This window comes from Myodes glareolus, chromosome X (assembly GCF_982192425.1).
Source record: "Myodes glareolus chromosome X, mMyoGla1.1, whole genome shotgun sequence".
In the NCBI taxonomy this organism is placed as follows: Eukaryota; Metazoa; Chordata; class Mammalia; order Rodentia; family Cricetidae; genus Myodes; species Myodes glareolus.
Genome location: NC_142053.1, coordinates 85,165,088 through 85,183,957, shown reverse-complemented (window position 1 = coordinate 85,183,957; position 18,870 = coordinate 85,165,088). Strand labels below are relative to the sequence as shown.

The 18,870-nt window shown below is 47.9% G+C and overlaps 1 protein-coding gene across 5 annotated transcripts in view; it reads left to right on the top strand.

Moving 5' to 3' along the window:
* Stard8 (StAR related lipid transfer domain containing 8) overlaps positions 1-18,870 on the top strand; it is a 77,136-nt gene that overhangs the window by 28,424 nt on the left and 29,842 nt on the right. The window contains exon 1 of one of the 5 annotated variants that reach the window (XM_085684940.2): positions 16,221-16,386. The exons of 3 other annotated variants lie outside the window; for them this stretch is intronic. The gene's annotated coding sequence lies outside the window, so the exon portion shown is untranslated. Of the gene's footprint in view, positions 1-16,220; positions 16,387-18,870 lie in introns of those variants that run through there. One more of the 5 variants, XM_048417828.3, reaches the window with a different exon arrangement.

Here is an 18,870-nt window from a genome sequence, read left to right as displayed (position 1 = left end):
GCAGACACTCACAATAAGGGTAAAAAATAAAAATATATGTTTTAAAAGAAAATACAAAAGTTTGTTGAGCTTGGTGCCCTAAACCTATAATCCCAGATAGCCGGAGTCTGAGACAGGACGGCAAGTCTAAGGCTAGCCCAAGTCGAAGTAAAAAATACAAAAAGAAAATAGGAAAAGAAAGAAAGAAGGAAGGAAGGAAGGAAGGAAGGAAGGAAAGAAAGAAAGAAAGATAGAAAGAAAGAAAGAAAAATGACTGAGTTATAGCTCAACTATACAGTGCTTGCTTAGCATGTATGAAATTCTGGGTTCTGTCTCCAGTACCTTAAAGAAAAACAAAAACAGGAGATGAGGGTTTTGAAAGGAACTCTGGTTCTGGAGTCAAAACACTCTGAGGTAAGGTCTGGCTACCCTTGCTGTCAAATCAACTTGAGTGAGTTCTGTCTCCTCTTTGATCTGTAAATGGGATAACCGTTCCTATATCACTATCGCACAGGGTTGCTGTAAAAGCAAACCAGATGAAAGCAGCCTAGGAACTGCAAGGGGCTCTCTATTAATCTCCATGTTGTATTTGCACCTTTGAAATAGAAGCCTCAGCCCATCGGGAGCTCTGTCCCCAGTGCCCCTACTCCTCCCCTCCCCCCCCCCCCCCCCGCCCCGCACCCCGTCCCTGTCTTGTGCAGAGCAGGCAGCTGGTGATCCTGAGCAATGGGGACAGTACCTCTGAGTTACAGGCTACACACCTAGAGCTGCAGATGCTCGGCTACTATCTGTTTCCTGACTCGCAGTCCCCTGACCTTTCTTTGAAGCTAAACCTAGTTGAGGGGACCATTTTTTTCTAAAACTGCTTGGCTTGTCAAATATTGTTGCTCCACCAAGTGGGCACTGGCCTGGCCTTGTCCCGAGCACTTTCATCACTGTGAAATTTCTGCAAGCCTTGTTTCCGCTTTCTACCTCCCTTAGCATCCAGTTCCTCAGATTTTCGCTTCAATGGATTCTTTCAAAGTTGCCTGCCAAAGAAAGAAATGCGTATTCATATAAAGGAAGTAGAAAGATACGGGGAAGAATATTCAGTCCCCTAACAAACCAGATACGAAACTTCTGGCAATGAGAGGCGGAAAGCACGTCAGATGTCAAGCATTCCAACCTAACTCTGTCGGGGCCCTTTTAACAGTCAACAAATAGATGGGGAAACCAAGAGACCTGGAAAGATAAGGGACTTGTCCAGACAGTGAGCAGCTGGGATGGCTGGCTGAAGAGGGAAGGGGCAAGCCTCTGCAATAGACCTGTAGGGTGAGAGGTTAAAGTTGAGGGAACTAGCCTGGGGGAGGTAGGTGGGGCCCGGAATAGAGATGAATGTGGTCAGCGAGGGGTGGAGGGGAGGATCAATCAGGACAGGCAATCGGGCCAGCTGCAAAATTCCCCTGGAAAGTGGAAATAGAGGAGGGTTGTGGTTTAGTAAGTTATTATGAATCTTGCTGAGCAAGAGGAGGGAGGAGAGAGGAAGACAAAGGGAGGGGGGCCAGGAAAAAAAAGAGTGAAAAAGGAAGGAGGCGAGCCAAGCTGGGAGACGGGGGTGATCTGGAGTAACAAGGTCAGCAAAAGCTGAAAGGGAGAAAATTTGTAGAGCCCTATGCTATGGGCACACCCAGCGCCCTGCTAAGATGCCACCATAGCTGTTGCTTGTTTCTTCTAGGCTCTGAAAATGTCAACGGGTCCTCATTTTCTTAACAAACTTAGCATGTCACCACTGTAGGCTATTTGGAGAAATGGCCCAGGACTTAGGCTTTGCCTCAGCAAATCTGGCGCAGCAACGGGAGAGCATCATGCGGCTTTACTTGACTGCCGGAAGAAGCCCTAGGTTACCCCAGCCACTTGTGTTAGAGTACAGAGTTACATCCCTCCTTCACTGAGTGACCTCGGACAAATTGCTGAACTTCTCAGTGCCTCAGTGACTGTACTTACAAAACAAGGGCCATGGCCCGCAGAGGCACTAAAGGACCAAAGAAGTGGGTCCAGGGTTAACGTGTGAGCCACTGGTGCCTGGAGCATCATTAGTGCTTAAAAATGGCAAGTGGGCCAGTGACGTAGCTCAGTGGGTAAAGACACTTGTTGCCAAGCCTGACAATCTGACTTCAGTCCCCAGAATCCATATAATGACATGGTGGAAGGGGGAACTAATTCTAAGTTGTCCTCTGATTGCTACACAGGTGCACCTCTCCAGAAACAAACAAACAAATAAATGTGGTTTTTGAAAGGGTAAGAATCACTGTGACGTGCTGGGTTCAGTGGTAAGTCAGTAGGCGACTGCGGCACAAGTACAGAAACTAACATCTAAAGCTGGGCATGGCGCTGCAGGCCTGTATAATTCTAGTAGCCCAGAGGCCAAGGCAGGGGGATTTAGAGTCTGAGGCTAGTCTTAGCTATATAGTGAGACCCTGTTTCAAAAATGAACAAAATTTCTTCTTCTTCTTCCTTTGAGACAGAGTTTCTCTGTGTATCTTTGGAGCCTGTCCTAGAACTCACTCTGTAGACCAGGCTGGCCTGGAACTCACAGAGATCTGTCTGCCTCTGCCTCCCGAGTACTGGTTTTAAAGTTATGCACCACCACTGCCAAGCTGAACCAAAACTCTTTTTAACACAAAGCATAATGCTAGCTAAATGAACTATTTTTATTCTTTTTCTATGAAATGTACAAATCTCTGGCTCTGATGGGGCAGTGGTATCTCTCGTCACCTTATATAAACGCTTTAACACTTTCGCCAATATCACCAATGTCTGTTAATGATCCAAGTATATTTTCTCAAAATATGATTAATTAAAATTGTGTGGAACCACATGACTAGTAATAAAGTCTTAATTGCTAAAAAAGAGTGAATCCAACTCAAAACACACACACACACACACACACACACACACACGTGCTCTTAACCACTGAGCAATCTCTCCTGCCCCTTGTTTTTGTTTTTGTTGTTTTGAGACAGGGTTTTATCATGTAGCCTTGCCTGGCCTAGAACTCCCTTTGTAGACCAGGCTGGCCTTCAAGTCACAGAGATCCACCTGCTTCTTTCTCCATAGTGGTGGGATTAAAGGCGTGCACCACCATGTCTATTGGCTTTAAAATTTTCCTTTGATGGAGACTCTCCCTGAACCCAGCTTACTGAGTCCTAAATGAAGTCACAGATGCAGACAATATGCTTTTGATAAAAACAAGGTGGGATAAGCGAAGGGTTCAGTTTTCCCTAGTTCTCCCCTGCCCCAGTTCCTCCATGGTCATCCTAATGCTGAAGTGAAGATATCAGAATCCAGAGAGGGCGCGCAATGGAACCAGAGGCAATAGCAAGTGGCAGGCAGACTGGGATATTGGTGGCACTACTAGGCTTGGAGGGACAATAAGGTGGACAAAGAGAAGAGATTCCTTGGGTAAACTAGAATATAAAACAGACACCCCAAGGTTACGGTAGGGAAAAAGTGGGGAAGTGGTGCGCAGGACAGAAGGGAGGTGTCTGAGTGTGATGAGCCTCACTGGGCAGGTTTATCTTACTGGGCCACCTCAACCTTCAAGACAGCAAGCCAAGGCTCTCTCCTTTTTCCTATCATGTGACAAGGCCTATAGTTCAGAGGGATCCAGTCAAGCTGAGTCTAAATTCCACCTCTCGTCTTTCTACTTAGGCTCTTCCTATTGACATACACTTCTGACCAAGGCCTTTGTGTTTGATCTACTTGACGGTTCAGGAAGGCAGACATACGTTGTCCTCCATCTCCCGATCCCCATCTTCTCTTCTAGCTGGGCAGCTGAACTCAGGGCTGAGTGCTTGCTTGTTAAGTGTAGCTCTACCAGTGACTACTGAGCTACCGCCCAGCTATACTTCCCCTAGTTAACAAGGCCCAGAGTGATATGCCAGATCTATTGAAGCTAGTGTCTGTCTCCCAGGCTTCTGAGAGTTGCTGTCCTTAGAGGCTGCTTTCTCCAGCACTGGAGAAAAAAGAAGCTATATTCGTGTGCCTATTGGTTGCCTATCCAATAACTATCTAAGACAGTTTTCTCAACCTTCTCAATGCTGTGACCCTTTAATACAGTTCCTCATGCTGTGGTGATCCCCAATTATAACATTAGTTTCATTGTTACTTCATAACTCTAATTGTGCTACTGTTATGAATTGTAATGTAGATATCTGCTAAGGAGGATATGTGATGATCCAGAGGGGTCGTGACTCACAGGTTGAGAACCTCTGATTCAACGTTTGGCTGCAAAGGCTTAGACCCCTTTGGTTTTACTTAAGACCGGGCAAGCTACTGAGTGTCCAGAATTGGGCCATAGACATTCCAGGCAAGGCTGGGGAAGGCCCGAGACTTGCCTTTGCAAAGGTGTGGCACACCACTGGAAGGAACAGGAATCCTGAAAGTCCATCTGTGGCAGGTCATTTTCCATGCACAAAGTGCTCTGCCTGCCCAGAATTCTCCCAAGGCCTATCCCATTGCGGGGGTAGATCCACTTTCTGGGTGAAGAAACCCAGGCCCAGTAACTTGCCAAAGGTTATGGAACTCCTGTGTGCCACAGTCAGGACTGAAGCCCGGAGTTGGATCCAAAATGCCCTCTTCCTTTTCCACCAAGTGCATTTGGCCAGCCAGGAGAGGACAGAGCGAGTTCACCACCGAAGCATAGTGGTTTAGACCAAAAACAACAAACCCCAACTCCCTGGGGTGAGCGGAAGCCTTTCAATCTTTTCCATATGAACTGACCTTCCAGAAGCAACCATGGGGCCTTTGAGAGGAAAGCGGAGAAGCTAGCAGTTTCCAGAGCAGCCCCAGAAGTGCTGGCTTTGGTGACTAGCTAGATGCCTCCTCAGCCAGAGGGACACTGAAACTATGAGGTTTGGTTTGGTGCAGTCCCAGGGTTGTCATCTTCCTTTCTATCCCCAGAGATTGCAATTCCTTCTTGGTTGTTGAGGTGTTCTTATGCTCCTTCATTCCAAATATTGGGGGAAGAAAGAGCATCTCAGGGCATTCAGCCGTCATTTGGTTTGGTAATGGCTCTTTGCACCTGGGACTCACCTGGCCAGGTAGTGCTTCAGTTACTGCTCATTCCAGCCTTTCACAAATGTCCTCGAAGTACCAAGTTTGTGACAAACCCCTTCCTGGGCAGGGAATATTCTCTAATAAAATGCAGTCACTGCCTTCAGAAAATTCAGTCTTTTTTTCTTAAAAGATGAACAGTTTTTCCTTTAGCCTATTCATTATTTTATGTGCATTGGTGTTTTAGCCTGCATGTATGTCTGCATGAGGGTGTCAGGTGCCCTAGAACTGGAGTTACAGTCATATGCTGCCATGTGGTTACTGGAAATTGAACCCAGGACCCCTGGAAGAACAGCCAGCGCTCTTAACCACTGAGCCATCTCTCCAGCCCCAGAAAATTCACGCTTATTGGACAAAAAGACATACAGACAATTACCTTTAACTGGGAATCACGTTAATGCAACTGAGCTGTGGAGTCATCAAGAAAAGGAATGGTGGGGGCTAGAAAGATGGCTCAGTCGTTAAGACAGCTGACCACATTTGCAGAAGACAAGGGTTCAGTTCCTGGCGTCCACTTGGCAGCTCACAGCTGCCTGTAACTACAATCTCAGAAGTTCAGACAGTCTCTTCTGGCCTCTGTGGACTCCTGCACACATATGGGGCACATACTCATGTAGCCCCCCCCCCCCACTTTTTAAAAAGAGAAGGAATGATTTACACTCTCTATAGGGGATACTTAAGACATTTGTGAGACTCTTCCAGATGCAGTAGACAGGGCAAAAATACTTCAGCATCATTGTGCCTCAGTTTCTTCCCCTATAAAATGGGAAGATAATAATACCTGAAGGGTTTCAGACATCCTGGGATTACCATGTGAATGTTTTTGGTGTAAGAAGAAAATCCGATGAACATTCATGGGAGAGATACGGGCACATGAAACACACTGGGAGGGCTAATGCAGCTAATAGTGCATTCTGGGAAGGTCAACTGAGTTGGCGGTGGGAGTTCAGCCAGCACTTTGACTGCCAACCTTAGAAACATGGACTCGTTCCATAGGCTAAGGTTTAGCACAAAGGGTGGCACAGGACCTATGGGTGAGAAGCTAGTGCTGTAACCATTAGGCAACAGGTGAGAGGCCAAGTGGAAAAGAGGAACACTGTGTAGGCCACCTAGCCGTGGTCTTAGCATTGATGGGAAGAAAGCTGGGGTGGGGAAAAGAAACCGCATCTCTACTTTCAGGGGTCTGCCCACCTGACTGGAATGTTTGCTGCTTGTCAATGATCAAGCAGTTGCCCACGGGAGAAGTTCTGGAAGGAAGAGGGTAAGGGAAACTCTTCTGGGCCTTCAAAGCCAGTATGTATAGTGGGTATGAGCCAGAGTTGACAGCCCAAACCGTGACGCTGGGCAAATTACGCAAGTTCACTCTGCTGCAGTTTTCTCTTCGAAAATGGAGGCAGCAGGACTACTTGGACTTTTTCAGAGTTGATGATTAGTTTATAAGAAGCACCAGGTGTGAAGGCTCACCTGTAAATTCAGCACTTTGGAGATGAGGCAGAACGGTTGCCATGTGTTTGAGATAAAGTCTGGGTTCCACAGTGAGTTCCAGCCCGGCTCCAGCTAAAATGTGAGATGCTATCCTCAAAAACAAGCAAGTAAACAGACAGGCATTATGTGAATCACAAAGATTGTATGACAAAGGTGCTCAGCATATAAAAAGGTATATGACAAATGCTAGCTATTCTAACTGACTGAGGGCCTGTCCTACCCCCAGTGTCTGGAATTCCTGGGATACAAAGCGGTGGTCGGGGAGCATAGAAACCCATGAGAGCAAAGTTAGCCATTGTCCTCTGATGCCAAACCAACTTAAAGGCGTAAAGAAGAAACATTAATGGGGACATATACTCTAGTCAACTGGAAAATTCACAAGGGTGTTTTAGATAAGAGCAGGGACTTCAAAGACATTCCCTGCTCAGAATCAAAGCTTCAGGTTACAGCTTCAGCATTCTTTCCCTCAGCCCCTAGGGGGTAAATGAACGCAAAAGTTCCAGCAACTCTGAAGTGTGAGCCTCCCCATTAAGCAGGTGAAAATAGCTCTCCAGCTTCACCTTCGGCCATTGCTACGTACAGGCTGTGCGGCACGTTGCGCGCCTGTGACAACCCTCTGTGTGTTTCTTCACAGGTAAAGTGGAGGCAACGGTGAGGGTTATGAAAAATCAAGTCTACTTTAGAGTGTCTTTGTAAACGTTCAATATTACTTTAAATGCCCCGGAACAATGACTGACACAGAGCTGGTGCTGGGTCTACTTTGGCTTTTACTAAATGTTTTCTTGCCAAGTATGGTAGTACCCACCTGTAATCCTAGCCCTTGGGAGATTAAGGTAGGAGAACTGCTGTGAGAGTTCAAGGCCCGCCTAGGATTCACGTAAAGAGCTGGTGTCGTAAAACAACAACAGAAATCCTTTTCATTTGCTTATCTCTTGCATACCCATTCCCAGCAACACTGTTGACTAGACATCCATTCTGACCAGGGCCATGGTCCTTCGACACTGTAAGGGGCTAAGTAAGACACTCCCTTGCTGCAAGAGCTGGTGGTCCTTCGGTGGGGAGGCTGTGGGAATAAGTGACCTCTGTGGTCTTTCCAGGTTTTAAAGCAGTCTTCGGAGTCCTTTCCTTTCACTGTTCTGGCCCGTGACAGCAACAGAACTCGGGAAGTGAGGGAGGGACAGATGGGGAGGGAGGTGCCTCTGCAGGATAGGAAATGGCCGCTGCCGCCCTTCCTCCTAAGTTGCTGCCACCCAGGAGCTGTGTTCCATATTCTCGTCCCATGCACAGAGCAAAAAGGAGACTCCTGGGCTTGAAGGAAGTTGACGGGAGCCTCCTTTTCCTCAGGAAGATTTTGCCCCTGTCTAAGGGACAGGACAGGGACTGCCGGAAACTCAGATGTCCCAAGGTCCAGTTGACAGTACTAAACCCAGCGCAGAGGAGCCATCCCAATGGCCAACTGTCCTAGCCCAGAATATGATTGGGGATAGGCTGGAAGGCAGGAAGAGAGAAGCGAGCTCCTCACTTACTATAGTCATCTGGGAGAGAGCCAGAAAGGATTCTGGGATGTAGAATGGCTGGGTGGAAGGGGACAGAGTCAGACTTCTTAGTTCTGAAAAAGACTCACTGTGTGACCTTGAGCAAATCCTCACCCCCATGTGTAAAACACACTCATTTGATCACTAAATAGTTGTGTGCCTCCATTACCCCAGGGAGAAGAGATCAAAATGTAGCCCTCTCATTCCCTTCCAGTGCCCACAGTCTCCTAAAGCGATAGCCCAGATCTCAGCAAAAACCGACTGCAAACTCTCTGGCTAGCCTACACTCACAAATGGAATCTGTGACTCCCCCAAGTTAAAGGGATAAGGTATGGAGCTAGGGTGTGTGTGTGTGTGTGTGTGTGTGTGTGTGTGTGTGTGTGTGTGTGCGTGTGTGTGTGTGTGTGGTGTGAGACCTGTGCTACAATGGGAATATGGAACATGCTTTGGAGATGATAAGAGGTACAAGCTGTGTTGATATGTTGATTATTCCCATTGTGCCATGGGGTTATTATCCTTATTTTACAAACAAGGAAGTTGAGGTTTGGTGTGATGAATGACCCAGGTTATGTCATGGTTCTCCCAGAGCCAGAAGGAGAATCTTGGTCCCTTGACTAATCGTCAGGAGAACTGGAGTAGAAGTGACCAAGTCTGAGAGCTGGCAATTTTCTGGCTTCACTTGGCTTGAAGACAACCAAGGTAGACCTGCCACCATGGATCAGGAAAATGTGGTGGTGCATTTACACAGTAGAGCACTACTCAGCGGTAAAAGAAAATGACAACTTGAAATTTGCAGGCAAATGGATGAATCTAGAAAAAATCATATTGAATGAGGTAACCCAGACCCAGAAAGACAAATATAATATGTACTCACTCATAAGTGGCTTTTAGACATAAAGCAAAGAAAAACCAGCCTACATTCCACAATCCCAGAGAACCTAGACAACAATGAGGACCCTAAGAGAGACATACATGGATCTAATCTACATGGGAAGGAGAAAGAGACAAGATCTCCTGAGTAAATTGGGAGCATGGGAATCTTAGGGGAGGATTAAAGGGGGGAGGGGAAGGAGTGAAGGGAGTGGAGAAAAATGTATAACACAATAAAACAATTTTTTAAAAAGAGAAAAAAGAAAATAAGTTTTCTTGTAGCACATGGTGGCTATATGCTTTCTAGTGAGGTGAAGCCTGAAAGCACTAATCTTTCCTTATGGAGGCTGGACTCCATCCCAGATGCCATATTCAAAGCTCTTCAGACCTCAGATAGCCCTGCCACATAGAGATAATTGCCCCCACTAAAGGATGGCCAAATCATTTGTAGTATTAGCCCTTAGTTTTCCATTGGTAGCATAAGGGAGTCTATAAGGATTGCCCCCACTCCAGGGGATTCTTGATACTAGAGTGCTAAGATGTCTTTGTTGATATTAATGGCTTCATTGCACACTGAGCAACCAGTGTGAACGTAGGGTGAGGGTGGGTGAAGTAAACTGAGTCAGAGAGTTTAACCAATATGGCGGGGAATCACCGCCATTCCTCTCTACGTCTGGTTGCAGCATAGTCTCTTCATGCCACTCACTGGGCTGGCAAGATTTGAAACACATAGGAAGTGGAGGGGCTGATTTGTGACTAATGAGACCCCCAGTGCCTCACATAGACATATGACAGTAGGAAGGGCAGGGAGGTGGTAGTGAAACCCTTCTTACATAGGCGGTCAGACACAAAAGGCCTGTCAGGAGAGTTGGTTCAATGGTGGTGGGGTGGCTGGCTGGTAGAGGTATCCAAAGAAGGCCTAGTAGCTAGGAAGGGGAGGTCCTGAGCAAAGTGTGGGGGGGTAGTATGGAACTTTCCAGTCCTCACCAGTGGGCCAGTGGACGGGGCAGCCACAATCAGATTGTCCCTTCCACTTCCCTCCCTCTACGGTTTCCACTCTGAGCTCAGTCTACACTCTTGCAGGGCACAGGCGGGGTGGCCACAGGACACATATCTGAGGGGCAGAGCTGGGACCCTGCCTGTTGGTTCCCAAAGCCATGGATGTGGATTCTCTGGGGTCTGCAGGGCACCAGGTGGGACCAGGGGCTAGCAGACCTGCACTGGGTGATGGAGCCAGCTTTCCTCCCTGTAGGCTCTGGAAATTCGAGTTCCCCTTAGGGTCTGGTCACACTTTCATCTTCTAGCCTAGGTCTCTTTGATCTAAAGCTCGACCCCTTACTGAGAATTCCTTTTTTTCAGAACTTCTACTCTTCCAATTCCTGACCAGCTCTTGCTTGGTCCCATACGTGTCCCATCCTCTCCTCTGGACTATACAGCAGGCTTGGTCATTAAGGATTCTGCTGTCAGCTTCCGCTCAACAATCTGGCTACAAATACACAGTTGGTATTTGTACGGAGTATATCCTTTACCATCTCTTCCTACGAGACTGTCTCTGGTGTCAAGCTGACCACTCTCCTACCTGTCTTCCTGTCTGTCCCTCCGTATGACTAACCCTTGATGGTGTTTTTCCCTTACCAGCCCCTTGTCGGTCTGTCCTTTTATCCTTCCTGTCTCTTTTTGAACTCCGTGTCTCTGGATCTTAGCATCTAGATAGTGGGTCCCTATGTCCTCTGTAATTTCAAAGGGTTAGCCTCTCACCTTCTCATCCGGTGTCTCAGATGCACACCACGGCTACCCCCCACCATGACAGCACCCTTTTTAGCTGGCATTTGTTGCCTGGAAACTCCATCCCAAGCTCTCTATGAAACCCCCAGGAGCATGCTAACGTGTCTGGCATTTTATCCCTTTAAAAGTTAAAAAATCTTTCTGTGGACATTTAAAATTCCCAGTCATTACTTCCTATTTTCCCTAGATTTTCCTCTTGTTCCCATCCAAATTAGAGGGAGGAAATAGGCAACGGTGTCGGGTTTCCTTATCATGGAACTCGAAGTGCCAAATTACAGGGCTCTCTGAGATCCTCAGACAGTCTTCGACAGGATGCGCTAATGTCCAGAGCCAGCAGAGCACCCTGTCAGGTCTCCCAAAAGAAGCAGGATAAGGTCAGAGTTACAATATCCTGGCCTCCGGTCCAGATGTCTTGGTGTGTGGATGGATGTGTGCGTGTGATAGGAATCAATTTCCTGGGGTTATCTGGTGATCCAGAGATATAAAGCCACCTTTGAGCCTTGCTGCCCCTCCCTGCGTGTCCTCTGGGACCTGGCCTCAGGCTACCCACCTGTTTGAATTAGGCATTCTCTGTGTGAGGGCTGGCCCCTGCTTCCCCACAGTGATATGGCAACTCCAGAAAGGCAAGGTTGATGATAGTGTATGGAAAGCCTCAGCCCTGGCTGAGGGCCAGACCAGGACTTTGAGTGTGTGTGTGTGTGTGTGTGTGTGTGTGTGTGTGTGTGTGTTGAGGGAAAAGTGTTAGATGTAGGCCTGTATATGTTTACCTCCCCTCTGCATACTGTAACCCTCTTAGCAGGGGCAGGCAGGGCAGGATTGGTTGTGATAGCTGAGTGAACATCCTATTCTAGATACCTGTGTCAGGTTCACCAAGCACCAAGAACTCTGGTCAGGGTGACCCACCTGTTGGTTTGGGGTAGGTGGCAGTCCCTCAGGAGGTGGGAGTATGTGTATGCTCCATCTGTCCACAGCAGCAATCCTCTGGCTACTTGGAGATGGGTCAGTGAGGCCAGGCCAGGGAGAATATTGGTATAGAATGGGGCCTGTTCCACTGTTGTGGCAGGGCATTCACTGGGTAGAGTTGGGGGGTCTGGCAGTCTGGCAGGTCTGGTATTTGTTCTGAGGATGAGATCCCATGCATGTATGAAAAAAAAGGCTGGCTGCCTATCTCCAGTGCTTAACTTGGGTGCCAGGAGGTGGCCACAAGTTGCTTGGCACTGGCCATTGAGGAAATAGCTGTCCCTGCTGTCTCTAGTCTACCATGCTAGGACAGTCCCACCTAGTCTGCAACCCATGGCCTGAGCCTCTGTGGTATTTTCTATATGAACCAGGATGGTTTCATGTTGCTCAAGCATGAGCAATAGACCCCTTTCATGAGGCTTGGTAGGGGTTTGCAAGCCCAACAAGAACCAGGTTTTTCTTGTGGTCTTGAATGGGGCTTGCAGGAATGTATGGAAGCCCCTGTGTGAGAGCCATGTGTAGCAGATGGAGTATAACCCCCCCCCCCCCGAGGATCCTTTTCCCTGTTTTTACATTCTCAGGGTGAGTTCCCCACAACCTTTTGCCAGTCTGTGCTCGGAGACTCTATGAAAAAGAATAGAGTAAAGATCTGTCTGGTACCTTCCTTGGGTCCATCTCATCTCATGTGGTGCAGAGCGGGGCCATGAGTCTGCTTGCAATGGCCAGATGAGTTCCTGTTTCAGGCTGTGTGTGTGTGTGTGTGTGTGTGTGAAAGAGAGAAAGAGAGAGAGAGAGAGAGAGAGAGAGAGAGAGAGAGAGAGAGAGAGAGAGAGAGGAGTGTATTCTCATCTCAACCCTTATTAGGATCCAAGGATCTTAGAGGAAGGCTTTGGGTAATTGGATCTGGAGGTACTTTCTGCATATCCCAGAAGAAAAAAATTCACTACCACTGCGGGCCAGGAGAGTCTGGTTCCTTCAATACTGTTCTGCTGCCTGTGGCCAGCCTTTCCAAGATACTCTCACATGCATTGTCTCTACTTTGCCCACTAGCTATCACACACAGCTCCTGTTTTATAGGTGAAAAGAATGGTACTTAACAGTGTCACGGCAACTTGTTCTGGATGGCATTGCCAGAAAGTGGTAGAACTGGCACCTCTCATGCTTCCTGAGCTAGGATGCTCAGTGGCTTTGTCCATACCTAGGATTTAGTTCCAGCATTCACGATCTCAATGCGTCTGTTCAACAGCCATGTAAGTTAACAAGACCATGGTTTTCATTTGCATTTCATAGGTGGGGAAAATGATGCATGTGGTCATGGTTAGATTTGGGTTTTGTACACTGAACACCTGCCTCAAGAGTTTGTTATACTTCCCCTTATACGACAAAGCTCACCTGTGGTAGTGGTAGAATAAAGAAAACCTCATCGCCAGTTTTCTGCCTGATGACTATGCTGGTCTCCCGAGTGGCAGTGAAGCACCACAGAATACCCAGGCAAGAATGGGTTTTGTGGGAAAGCGGGGAGCCAGGACCTGCAGGCTTTGCTTATTTCCAGGGCGATCAGGTTGCATTCCAGAAAAATTCCTGGGAAAAGGCACTATTCCCCCATCCTTTCCAGGCACTGTTACAGAATATCCATCTTGTGCAGGGCGGGCTGAGGCGGGGAGAAGAAAGAGGCGGGTACTTCTGAAGGCGCTCTTGAGCTATCTTGTGATGAGACTGAACACACTAGTCTTTCTGAAGTTCTCAAGATAAAAGAGGGAGATTTTTTTTAAAGAGCCAAAGAAATGACCCTCAGGTTATTTCGAAGTAGCATGACTATGCATTATAAACGTTAGGACTAAAGTTTGCTCATTCATCAAAATTTTTGTTTGTTTTTGAATCAAAGTTAGTGTGTATTAAGAAAGATGTCTTAACGTGTATTTAAGTGCAGAGGTAGGGAAGAGAGAGGCACTTAAAGAAAAGGAGCAAAGATGTGGGTGTGGGTTTCTCAAGAGAGAGTGTGTTGCAACAAAAAATGTTTTCATTCTGTGTCAGGTACTGTGGAAATGGCGCTGTATTAATTGATAGCATTTTCTAGGTTTTGTACTTTTTCATGCTGTTTTACGTTTTTGGTGGTGCTTTTTTTGTACTTCAATCTTTTGTCATCCCTGGTTTTATTGCTTTAAAAAAAAACACAAAGAGGGGCTGGGACAGTGACTTGCTTGGTAACAAGCGTGAAGACCAGAGTTCTACTCCAGAGCCCACATAAAAACTACTGTGCATGGTGGTGAGTTTATAATTCCAGCACTGGGGGACTAGGTATTGCTGGTTAGCAGGTTTAGTCTAGCCAGCCTGCCCCAGGTCACTGAAAGGCCCTGTCTGAAAAGAAAAGCAGGTCAGCTGCACCTGAAGAATGACACTGGAGGGTGTTCTCTAGTCTGCACACACGTGCACACTTGTATGCATCTCTCTCTCTCTCTCTTTCTCTCTCTCTCTCTCTCTCTCTCTCTCTCTCTCTCTCTCTCTCTCTCTCTCACACACACACACACACACACACACTGGTATTTCAGAACCTAGACAATCTTAATCCAGTTAGAACAATCTACTAAATTACAAGTGTTAGCCCAAGTCTATAATCCTAGTATTTAGGAGGGTGAAGCAAGAACAATGTGACCTTGAGGGCAACCTGGGCTACAAATAGGAATCCTGTCTAAAAAGTGGTATCTACTGAATGTTAAACTGGGTTTTCCATTATTCATATGCCTATAAGATCATCATGGTTACCCCTAAGTGTCTTTTAGCATTTTTCGCCTACTAGTGAACATTTCTGGGAAACCATTGAAAACATTGTGCTCAGTGCCATGGGGTAGATGAGTTCAGTTCTGACATGATTTCTTGGCGGATCAGACCATAGCAGGTCTCCCACTTGTAAGTCCTTTCTAGCATTGTGTGCAAGCAATGCACATTTGACTTCAATTCAGACCCTAAAGCATGCTTAGAATATTATATACAGCCCTTCCTGAGGGAAGAGGCTTCCTACCCATCATAAGGATTAGAGCCTCTTGGTAGGATTTTGGCTTGGGGGTGAATTTATGTGTACAGGCTGAAACCATGTTTAAGATATGTGGGGACATGGCTCACTTGGGTAGAAAAACTGTCATAAGATACCAGTTGTAGCCCTTCTGTTGAGAAAGGCAGAGAGCACACATTAGGGAAGAGCACACACTAGGGGAAGAGAGAGCACACACTAGGGGGAGCACACTAGGGGAGAGCACACACTAGGGGGAGAGCATACTAGGGGAGAGCACACACTAAGGGAGAGCACACACTAAGGGAGAACACACGCTAGGGGAGAGCACACACTAGGGTGAGCACACACTGAAGGTTGCCTTGCTTTGTTCTTTGTCACTCTTTTGGTTCTCACGAGGGCTAGCTGGGAAGGAAGGTGGGGAGATTTGTTTGGCCTAGTAGACTGGAGGCAGGATGCCTGGTTCTGTCGTTGGCTCCAATGACCTTGAGCAAACTGCCACGTTGGATACTCCAGCAATCCAGTGAGATGGATGCAGTTCCCGAGGTCTGATGGCTTTAGCTCTAGTCCACTCATCTATTAGGGATAGAGAGAATACCAGTGTGCAAGTCAATGCTGCAATCCTGCCATGGGTTCGCTGAGTAACCCAGGATAAGTAGTCTCTCTGTAGCTTCTGTCATTGTAAACATAGTTGCAGTGCCCTGGGAGCTTGGCTACTCCTAGCCCTGGCTAAATAGGAATGCCCAATTCCACAGTGAAATTCAGCTCGTCAACTTATGTTGGAAACTTCACAGGCAAGGCAAGGAAGAAATTAATTCTCAAACATGGTTTCTTACTGAATTTGAACAAGTTTTCTGGGGGGCGGGGGTGATATTTGGTTTCAGAACTCCTGGAAGCCTTCTCCTTCCATAATTAACTTTGGTGCCCTAAGTTCCGCATGCGTTTCTATGTGGAAGTAAAGTTTGGACTTGCAGGGGGCAGAGGGTGACAGCGGGGAGGTTACAGAAGGCTGGCCTGAATAAGGTAGGAATGACAACATCCTTGTCACATTTGGGGTTTCTTCCTTTCTCATTTGGTTGTCTCTACTAGTTGTGGATCCCACTGAAGCAGTCTTCTGGACTTACTATAAATTACCCTGAACAAGTCATTTAAACTCTCTCATGCACATGGCATTTATATTTGAAGCCTGCATGCAAGTGCCAGACACATTCAGAACTCAATAAATATATGTCTGCGTGCCTGGCCAACTCGCTCCTTGCTCCTTTAAACTCTGTTCCTTCGAGCTCTGTCTTGGGCCCTGGGCTTGTGCCTCCTGGCTCCAGAGGTGTGACCCGAGGGAAAGGCACGGGTTCAGGGCATTAGAGGCGCTCCTGGCAGAGCCCCGCCCACTCTATTTGGGCCGCTTTCGGGAGGAGACGTGGAGAGGGTGGACTGAGCCCTCATTGGTCTGGGGACCTGTAGGTGGGCGGAGCATCTATGCAGCCTACTCGCAGACGCTCCCTCCCTCCCCACCTGCGCAGCGAGCGGAGTCCCGTTGACAACGGCTAAGCAGCTGCCGCAGCTGCTGTTCTGGCTGGCACCGTTACCCCTGGCTCCACGCGTGTCCTCATCCAGCAGCCCTACCCGCTCTTGCCTCCTGTTCTTTTGCTTCTGTGTGGACGCGGCTGCCAAGTAAGTGTTGGGGCGACGTCATGGGGGACACTCAGACAGACCATGGGCTCTGGTGGCCCGCCGAGCCTCCTTGGCGCTGTGGCCCTGCCGATCTCATGGCAGTTCAGCTGGGCTGAGGACGCGGGAGGCAGGAAGGAAAGTAGCCAACCGCGCTGCCTTTGCTTAGGGGCTGGGGTTCAGAGTTTTCGAAACTGGGGACTCCTGAGCGAGTGCGCCGACTGCACTCTCCCATTCGAGCCCCGCAAATGGGCCGGTCTGGCGGCCTGAGGATCCCCGGGCCTGACTGGCTCCTCGGCCTTCCTGGGGACTCAGTTGGGGGCTCTCCCACTCTGCCCTCCTACTTTGGGGGGCATTTCCAGGGAAGGCCTCAGACCCTTGGATTTTCCCGTCGGCCCCCTGCCTCACTGCCTTCCCACCTGGACAACACCTGTGAGTGTACTCCTGTGTTCGAGGTAGCTGTATTGAGCAAGTTAATAAATATTATTGAATACGTCTCATCTTTCTGGAACTCAGTTTGCCATGAAGTTCCACAGAAGTTTAAATTAGAAAAGTTCAGGCGATAGGCTATTACATGGAACTTTGGGGGAGCTCTAACTTGGGTAGTCTAGGATTCTCTCCGTGTCTCTTCCACTACTTGCTCAAGTTCAGCACTAAATTACCACGCAGGAAACTGGGGTTCTGCCAGTTCATGTGACCTCAGGCGAGTCATGCTTTCGTGAGTGTCAAGTGTTTTCAACGGTACCTCAAGTGGCAGCTAGATCTCAGTAACAGAAGGTCTCTGAGAGTCGCTAACTCGGTGCCTGAACCCTGTCTCCCAATGGGTGGGTAAAGGAAGATGGTCTCCGAGATACTTGGGGTGACTGGAGCTAGGCAGTTGGCAAGTCTTAGGATGATTATGCAGCTAGAGTAGCTGGGGGGAGACTCTGGGTTAGGCAGTGATCTAATTGAATATGAGGAGGGATGGGACTTTTCTTCCAGACACTAGGTTTCTCACTTTGGGGGATCCCAGAGATTATACTTACACATGACTGGGACCCCAGAGATTGTACTTCGACAAGACGTTCAGCCAAAGTACTGGTGTCCTGGTTTTCTTGGGTCTCACTCAGAGCACCCAGTAATCCTGGGAGGAGAGAGTAATGAATCACCCAGGGCTATTTTCAAACCCTGACTCGGGCCGCACCACCAGCGCCCACACCCACTCTAAGGGTTGCAGTCCCTGCCTGTGCCATCTGTATCCTCGCTGTCTGAGTTTCCTCTTGTTTTCGCCTTCCTGGAATGAAAGGGGGACATTTCTTTGCTAGGAACTGGAGGTGGGCAGCCCCAGGCATTGAGATGGCTTCAGGCGGAGTCGAGGAGGCTAGTAGACTGGAAAGAGCCCAGCGGGGAGAATGACCGTCTGGGAGGGGTGGGGGTAAATGTTTCCATCCTAGACTTGTAGATGCCGTTTCACGGGTCATCTGGTGTTGGTCCTTACTTCCAAGCTTTGCTCTTTCATCCAGGCTCTTGCCTTGGAATTTCTGCTCCTTGGACTGAAATTTTCAGCATACTGAAAAGGGGCTGCTTTCTCTTGCTTGCTTGCTCTCCTTCCGCATTGCAAACAACCCTTTGAAGAATACCAAGCCTCTGTGAGCATCTGTGGGTCCCTCCTGCCTTCCTGAGAGACTGCCTGGAGATGATATCCGGAGATGGAAAGATGGCGAAGTAGCCGTGTACCTTGTGTGGATGCAGAGGATGGGGGCAATGAGTCTTGGAAAGATGCTGCCTTAATACTTCTAAAGCTGGAGCAGGGGAGAAAAAGAAAGGAGATACCAAGAGGCCCAAACTTTGACCTTCTATCTTTTTATCTTTCTTAGTTTTTAATGTATAAAATAAGGAATGTCAATTATAATATTTCCATACTTACATGCTATTATTGTACTTTACTCATATGCACCCTCTCTACCATCTCTGGCCATCCATCTGTTTAAAAAAATCTATTTGGGGGAGCACAGATTGCAATGGGATCACGGAACCTCTGGAGCCAGGTGTAAGCATAGCAGCAGGGACAGGACAGCGGGCCAGTCACAAAAGAAGGAGGAGGAATGTTAGGCCAACATGCTTTTTGGCCTTTTGTTAGCTAACTTCTGGAGCTCCTTGGTCTAGCCATAGGTTCCGTGAATGGCAAGTTCTTGAGGGAAGGATGGAAAAACGGTCTTTGGATGAAAGAAGGAGCTGGTTTATTCTTGAGTGAAAAAGTGAACTTTTTCTTTGAGCTCCCAATTTGGGTAGGATCAAGTCTTATGTCCTTGGGTCACTTAGCTGCTCAGGGTGAGGGTGTCAATGATTTCAGGGTTTGGAATGAGAGGCATGGGCTCCTCAATGTCTTAAAGTCTGTGAGGATCTGTGGGCAGGGGTCACTTTATTTTGGTGCTTGGAGTGTGGGGATTGAACCCTGGTTCTGGTGCATTCTAAGCAATCATTCCAGTACTGAGATACACGCTAGCC